At 29.9% G+C, this 8,782-nt stretch overlaps 1 long non-coding RNA gene across 1 annotated transcript; it reads right to left on the bottom strand.

Annotated features, from left to right (window-relative positions):
- Positions 1-3,193: 3,193 nt before the first annotated feature.
- LOC111088822 lies at positions 3,194-7,728 on the bottom strand. Its single transcript, XR_002613224.1, has 3 exons — positions 7,643-7,728; positions 3,621-3,846; positions 3,194-3,392 (listed from the first exon to the last, which is right to left on the bottom strand). It is a non-coding gene; the product is annotated as an uncharacterized LOC111088822 (long non-coding RNA).
- Positions 7,729-8,782: the final 1,054 nt, after the last annotated feature.

Genomic DNA, 8,782 nt, shown 5'->3' with positions numbered 1-8,782 from the left:
CAGATATATTGCTATTAATTTTGCGTCCAAAAAGCAGTTTTTCCAATTTCCCAAAAAAAATCATATTTTCACCGAAAACCCAAGGCTATAGCCCATGTTTTTTCTCAAATTTTGAAAAAAATAGTTTTTCCTTATATTTCAACACAAAGATGCCAATGATGTAAGACTTTCAAAATGGATATCCTTTCATCAAAATTCCCAATAGTTATTTCATAATCTGTTATCAAAATTTCGGCTTTCTTCGATTTTACTTTTTCTTTTTGTTTTTTTGTTTTTTGTCTTCGGTTATATTCTAAACAACTAAGAGTTTTAAAAACTGGATTATTCAAACAAAATCGCAACATCTAAAAGGCCATGACGTTTCTTATAAAATAAACACCACGTTTGGCATTGTGTTTACTCTGGGTTATCGAAAGTCATATTTTTTTTTACCTTTTCACGGGACATAATGTTTTTATTTAATGCTATAATGTCTCGATTTTGAGTTTTCCGACGCAATAAGCACTATCCGATAGATTTCTAATAATTTTGCGTCAAAAAAACATTTTTTCCATTTTTCCAACAAAATTCAATTTGTCATCGAAAAGCCAAGGCTATCGCCAATGTTTTTTCCCAAATTTTTGAAAAAATTGTTTTTTCCTCATATTTCAATACAAAGGTGCCCTAGATGTAAGAGTTCCAAAATGGATATCCTTTCATCAAAATTCCTAATAGTTATTTCATTATCTGTTATCAACACTTTTGCTATCTTTGATTTTACTGTTGTTGTTTTTTGTCTTCAGTTATATTGTAAACCAAAAAAAGAGCTCTAAAAATAAGATTATTCAAACAAAATCCCAACACCTTAAAGTCTATGACGTCTTCTTATAAAATAAACTCCACCTTTTAGATTGTTTTTCCTCTGCGTTAGCGAAAGTTCAATTTTTTTTATCTTTTCGCGTGACATAATATTTATCATTAATGCTATAATGTCTCAGTTTTGAGTTTTCCGACGAAATAAGCACTATCCGATATTTTTCTATTAATTTTGCGTCAAAAAACCACTTTTTTCCTTTTTTTCTAAAAAATTCATATTTTCACCGAAAAGCCAAGGTTATAAGCTATATTATAATACAAAGATGCCCCCTATGTAAGAGTTTCAAAATGGATATCCTTTCATCAAAATTTCCAATAGATATTTCATAATGTGTTATCAAAATTTCGATTTTACTGAATAAGCAAAACAAAATTAAAATATGATAAATAAACACAAAACTTTAATAATTCACAAGTTTGGTAAACAAAATATTTAAAATTCGCAACACCTTTATCTTCATTGCAAACGTTGATACAGGCAAATTTTTCATAAAAACCTTAAGGCTTAAAAACGAGAATTTAGTCAATAATATTATATTTTTGAAAAGCCCCTATCCAACACACTATTTCCTTTGAAGAAAACGATAACCTATGATACAAGAATTTTTACCAAAATACAAAGGCCTTAGGTGTTTTCACGAAACAAACGATTTCTTATATGCGGATTTCAGTGGGTATTTTGATACATAAACAATAAACAGTGGCGACCTTAGAAGAAAAAAAAATTTTTTTAAAGCCCATAACAAATACAAGTTTCAGCTGAAGAACATCAAAATCTATAATTCAATTTTTTTTTAAAAAATCAAAGGCCTCTGGTATTTTTATGAAAAAAGATTTTTTACATATTGAGATAATTGCGTATTTTAATGCAGGAGAAACGTGTAAGTTCACATTTCCCATTAAATCATCAATAATAAAATAATTTACAGACTTAGAGTTTAAATTAAAATATATTTTTTTTGAAACAGTGATTGATTGCATCTTTCCTTAAACAATGGAATTAGCAAAACAAAATAATATTATGAGAAATAAACACAAAAATTTAATATGTCACAAGTTATGTAAACAAAATATTGAAAATTCCCAACCCTTTTATCTTCATTGTGCCCCCCAATGGTACAGCGGTATGTCTGCGGACTTACAACGCTAGAATCCGGGTTTCGATACCCATGGTGGGCAGAGCACAGATATCCCTTGTGTAGCTTTACAAACAAACGAACTTATCTTCATTGCAAGAGTGAAGCGAACTCAAAGATGGTCAAAATTTTCATAAAAACTCTTTACATCAAAAATCCCTATATTTAAGCCTTGAATTATTCTGAATTGTTCCATTTTACTATACGGCTCAAAAGAAGAAAGTTAACACAAGTGTATGAAAACGACGAATTCTTTATTCAAAATTACTAAACCTAAAAGGTTATTGCGCTTTTTAATAAATGTATTCCACGTTTATCTTTGTTTTATTCTACTTAAGAAAATATTTTTATTTCCAAGCGATATAATATTCTCATTTAACGCATTTTTGTTGAATTTTTTTTAGAAATATAGATAATCGGATACATCACGCTAAAGTTAGCATCAAAATGCGCACTTTTTTGGGTAGTTTGAAAAAAAAAATTTCCATTAAAACTACCAAGGATATACCTTCGAAATTTGGTAAAAAAATTATTTTTGTATTATTAGACTAGAAAAATTATTTTCAAAATAGAATTCTTTCCATCAAAACTCCTAATATTTAAGCCTATAATTGTTCTGAAAATTCCGGCTATCTTCCATTTTAATATACTTCTCAAAGAAGAAAGTTAATAAAAGGTTTTCAAAAAGACAAATTGTTTATTAAAAATTCGCAAATCTAGAAAGTTATTACGGAATCTTTTTAAATTTTAAATGAGAATATTTGATCGCTTTTGATTGTAATTTATCTTAAGTAGATGAAAAAGAAAGTGAAAGAGGCAATAAATTTATAAAGACCCTCATATTGCGAGTCGAGCGCCCTAACCACCTGGCCATGCCGGACATTTAGTGCAGTAACCAATTTTTATTTCTTAGAAAAACTCAGTAATGAAGCATTACGAGCATGTTCGAATCCCCGTCACACCAAAAAAAATCTCGCCCTTTCAGCCGTGGGGGCGTTATAATGTGACGGTCAATCCTACTATTCGTTGTTAAAAGAGTAGCCTAAGAGTTGGCGGTGGGTGGTGATGACTAGCTGCCTTCCCCCTCGTCTTACACTGCTAAATTAGGGACGGCTAGCGCAGATAGCCCTCGTGTAGCTTTGCGCGAAATTCAAAACAAACAAACTACACTAAATATTTCATAAAAATACGCTATTCTTCGGGGTTTGAAAAATATTTATTCTTCATCAAAAATACTTTGTATTTTTTGAAATTTGGTAATAAAATTATTTTCGTATTATTGGACTAGATAAATGAACTCGATATACGATTTTCAAAATGGAACTCTTTTCATCAAAACTCCCAATATTTAAGCATTGAATTGTTCTGAAAATTCCGTCTATCTTCCATTTCACTATAGAGCTAAAAAAAGAAAGTTAATACAAGGGTTTGAAATGGGGAATTTTTCATTCAAAATCTAATAGGTTATTACGGCCTTTTTTCTAAATGTATTTTATCTTCTTTAACTTTGTTTTATTCTACTTACGAGAAATTTGTTTTTTAAGTTTCGGACGATATGCTATTATCATTTAAAGTCGTAACGCTTCATTCCAGAATTTTTCTTAGAAATAAAGATAATCGGATACTCACGCTAAATTCTTAAAAATCACTTCATATCAACTCTTTCATGACGTCAGTCGAAACCACACACCATCAACTGCAGACCACCTCTTGATGTCCGATCTACAATGGGTAACATCAAGACATCCCCGAATAACCCGAAAAAAACCCTCGTTTTCAAATTCCCGCCATAGTCTTTTGTCTCCAAAACTAGAGACTTGAAGAAAATATGGAAAAGCGTACCAAAACGTCATCTCTACCAAACAAAAGACAAAAAAAAAAAAAACTTACCACCAGGTAGATTTTTCATTATGAATCTGTATTACAAAGTTTAGAACTTATCTCTCAAATAGATATTTTCACGTAACTTACAACAGCATAGCTTAAGCATAAATGCAATACACAAAGTGCAAACAAATAATTCCCCATTTGCTATTACGGTAGTACTACTTACTTCGTACTGTAGTCTTGAATTAAATAAAAAGGTTTAAAATATAAAAAAAACGTAAATGTACTGTACATTTCACACACACGAAACACAAAGAAATTTCTGATTCCTACAAAACCACTTTACTAATTACTTCAATAAAAAATATTTACTTTGTGTAACGCTATTTTCGTTTTTATTGAATTATGTAATACTTTTATTTACGAGTCTACTTATCTTGGGCTTAAAACTTCTCAACTATTTCTTTAATAATTACGAAATTAACACACATATATTTTTGTATAATTTTACGTAAACTACTAAAGTATTTTATTAAAAATAAATTAATATTGTTTTATACGTTTTATGGACTCCCTTTTATTACTTAGACAAAAATATTACAGCAATTTGATTAATTATATGATGGCATCATCACATAATAAATGAAATGCGACTGAACATATTTTGTAGTTTTTACACTGTTAACAGATGGCGGCACTAGCATGATAAACTTGAATTCCTGTTATCAAAGCAGTCATCATTATACACAATCATATGTAATCTTACAATTACTAAAACAATTCTTTTTATCACTTTCTCGAGAAAAATAGCATATCATTCACTGAGTAATATCAAAACCAAAATAAAAGAGTCCAGTTTTACGTTTCTTTCTTTCTTCCTGATGTTTTTTCTTTCGAGACAGATGCATATGAAGTCTCTGTAATTGCACTGTGGATGCATTGCAAAAATAAATAACAATGCAATGCAACTACAATGCACGACAGAAGCACCCAATTCACATGTATTTTTATTACTCCTGTCATTAATATATAAAACAAGGTACTGTTAAGTTATTAATTGCACATCATCAAATGTTAAAGAGAAGTTATCGATATCATTGAAAATGTATTTCTTTACTGATTTATTTGGTTCAAGATTTCAATTTCAGTGATAGAGTTGTTATTATTTACAATTAGAGTAAGTCATTCTATAGCAACTTAAAAAGACAAGAGTACAGAAAACTAATTTAAATTACAAAGTTTATATTTGCAACATTCTATTATACAATACTGCTAAACGTAGATGCATTTTTCACATATCCAATAAATATCTGTGAATATTGTACCACAAAACAAACAATATTTGTTATAATTTGTATATCTAAATTGTTTACTCCTAATGCATTACAAGTTTCAATTTTTTTTAATAATATTGTAACTGATGTTTTATTATAGATAAATTTAATGAAATATTACACTTAAATATAAAAAAAGGTAAAAGTTACTAGCCAAACATAAAATGATCTTCATGCAAATTGTATTTTTTTATTCCTACTTAGGTTATAAACATAAGCATATTAGATCCTTACCCAAGTAGAAATGCCAGAAATTTCGACTCAGGACAATTAATGTAATAATATAGTCCCGTAACTTATATTACGTATACAAAGATATACGTAAAGTTTTTTTTGTATTTGGTTGAATGTTTCTTCAACGCGACTACAAGGAGAAATTGCCTGGGATTTGTTTTTATGATGTACTGAACTTGTTTTACTATTACTCGACTATGGCTCCTATTACATACCGCAAAGGACTTATTTTACGATTTTTAGTGTATCGGTTACCTAAAATTGTATACTTTAACTAAGAAGACGAGTATGTCCTGCAATATTTGCATGCACTTTAATGAATCTACATATGCTTGTCTGTGAGAATTGGTACGTCAGAATACTGCTATCCGGCTCTTACCCTCGTCAGAGTCCTTTTTTTATTTATTTTTACTTTTAAATTTTAAATTTCTTTACTGATATATATATATATATTTCTTTTTTTACTTCCTGCACCTAACTGTATGCAAAATATGTATTGATTGCTATGATTTTCTTTTAATATCGTATGTACTAGAATAAGTACACTGTAAAAAGAACAAAAATAATTATCAAATGTAACTGAGAAGAATAGCACACGCGTTTACCGGTGGCAGAGTGATAAGTTCATTGCCTTACAATGCCAAATTCCGGGTTTGATTTCCCGCAATGGACACAGCATATTGCTACATGTGATATTACTGTAAAATAAAACAAAAAACTGACGTATGAAACCCTTGTTTTGCCACTGTAATAAAATTGCACGGGAAAGGTATGTTTAACAAGAATTAATGACAGGGCATGGCCCTAGCTACATTTGCACGTTTTCTTTGTCCTGTTTTATTTGCTGGTCTTGACGCTCTGGGCTACGTCTACTTTCCATTTCTTTATGTCACAAGCTCTTACCCCCCCCCCCCCAAATAACGTCAGAAATTCGTCACCACGTTATTTTAAAAGTGCTTTACAAATTATGCATTGCTTTCCTTGAACTTGTTTTGTTTGTTTTGTTAAATTGCGCGCAGAGCTATTCGAGGACCACCTGCGCTGGCCGACACTAATTTTGAAATGATAAGAGTAAAAGAAAGGCAACTAACTAATCAACACCACCTTCTGGGCTACCCTTTACCAACGAATGATGGGATTTGCCATAAACATATAACGCCCCCAAAATTGAAATGGTATGTTCAGCGACAAGTCTCGATCTCGCAACCCGTAGATTGAAAGGGGAGCGCACTTCGGGCCATGACAGGCCTCTTCTTTAATTTATACTTTAATGGCATGTTTTCAAATTGGAACGAATCGTGAAACTTTCGTTTTATTATTTTTAAGAAATTTACCACAAACAATATATAAATTTGATTTGACATTTTTTTCTACTTTTAAAATACATACGAAATTTTAAAAAGTAATCATAAAAACAATACATGCTAGTCAAGAGCATATTTTGTTTATCATTAAATCAAAAAATAATCTAATATAAAATTGAGAAATAAAACAAAAAAAAGCAAATACATATATAAATATATATATAAACAAACAACGAAAAAGGCTCGTATACAAAGTGGCCCCATGCGGCAAGAGCCGGATAAAACCAACAGTGGTTTGAGGAACTAAATATCAGCAAACAACCTCATACAAATTCATTAAATTATATATAAATATTACAGGACACATCTGTTTGCTAGATACAATTTTAGGCAAATTAATGCAATGAAAATCGAAAATACGATTTTATTCCAGTCATTAATGGTATAATTTGTCTTTAATAAACATATTTTTAAAATCGTCGCCTATCGTATTACTAATAGTAATACTATTAGTATTACTAGTATAAATACAACTTAGTACTACTACTACTAGTAGTAATAGTAGCAGTGTAGTAGCACAAGTTACTACTACTATTTAAATGTTAAAAATACGACGAAAGTTTGAAGAGTGTGGTAAACTACGATACCCCATTTGATTTAATTATATATTCAGATAAATCTAAAGAAAAAAATATATAGGCGCTTAGGCCTAGTAGTAGTACGCAATTTAACACTTTTACACACTTAAAATAAAAGTTAAACTGTGTTGTCGTTCACAAAACTTTGTTTTTTTGGGGGGGTTATATTTATAATTTATAAACAGAGCGTACCGACATTATTGAAACATGCAATTTCTACACATTAAAACAAGTTTATCTTCAATAATCATTGTAGCTCATAGGGCTTAGCTTTTGGACAAAGGTCCACTTGATAAATATAAAAATTATCTTACCAAACATTTCAATTTTGGCATAACTCATCATATTATTTCAGTTTCGCATTTACGGTTTGCTCTTTTTAATCAAAAACGCGTCAGCCAATCACAAGCTCTCTTTCCATCGGATGATTTTTCGTCATAAGAACATTTTATTAAGGGACCGTTTCAAAATAGGAAACACTTAAATACTAATTTAAAAGTCCGTAAAAAGTATTTTTACTTTTTTAATCATACATTTTCATTGTATGAATTATTTTTGTTGTATATTAGAATTACAATTAATCATAATATTTCATAAAAAAGATATACAAATACTCTTTAATAAAATAATATGTAAATATAATAATCTAATATTATAAAAATGGGTATAATCTTATTTTTGATGATTTACACAATATTAAAATTAAATGAAACTTGTATATATATCTATATATATACACCCATTTTGCTTTTCAGACATAGTTAAATACCTAAAACTCATATTTTACTAGTTTATATCACTGAATATTGGTTAGGATACCTCGTCACAAACATTTGGGAATGACAGTTTATATTGTTAATAGTTAGCAACTAAAAACTGACTTGCGAAAAAAAATCTCCAAAAGTGTACTGCCACTAAAGTTGTATATGTGTAAGCTCAATATTGCAAACTATGGTGATTGATTCCGTACTAACAAAAAACTCAAATATATACAAGTTATTAAATTTAAATTCCTGTTATCATTGATAATTAGAGAAGTTTTGACATCTGTGTAGTCGATGGAGATGAAAACAAGGGGAATCCTCAAAAGCCGCGGCATTTGAAATCCTTTTTGGCAGGATTATTGTAAATCAATCTACGACACCTTTGTTTCCCTTTTTTATTAGCTATATTTTTGCGGCCAACAACAGCGTGGGGCGCGCGTATAGCAACTTCAATTTTATTATTCAACAGGATCTTTACCAGCCTACCCTCAAACTGAAATTTTTTTAGGCAGGATTAGAGTAAATTAATCTACGAGACTTTGGACATAGTCAAATACATCAATTGAAAGGATTTGACTTCCCGAGTCCAAAACTGTAGTTAGATCCCAAGTCGTTCAAGAGATGACGGAGCTATGAACTAAAAGTTTGTACTTGCAAAAAAAAAAAAGTCAGAGCAGTCTTATAAGCTGC

The sequence above is a fragment of the Limulus polyphemus genome, unplaced genomic scaffold (assembly GCF_000517525.1).
Source record: "Limulus polyphemus unplaced genomic scaffold, Limulus_polyphemus-2.1.2 Scaffold4515, whole genome shotgun sequence".
Lineage (NCBI taxonomy): Eukaryota > Metazoa > Arthropoda > Merostomata > Xiphosura > Limulidae > Limulus > Limulus polyphemus.
This window is presented reverse-complemented; position numbering and strand designations above follow the sequence as displayed.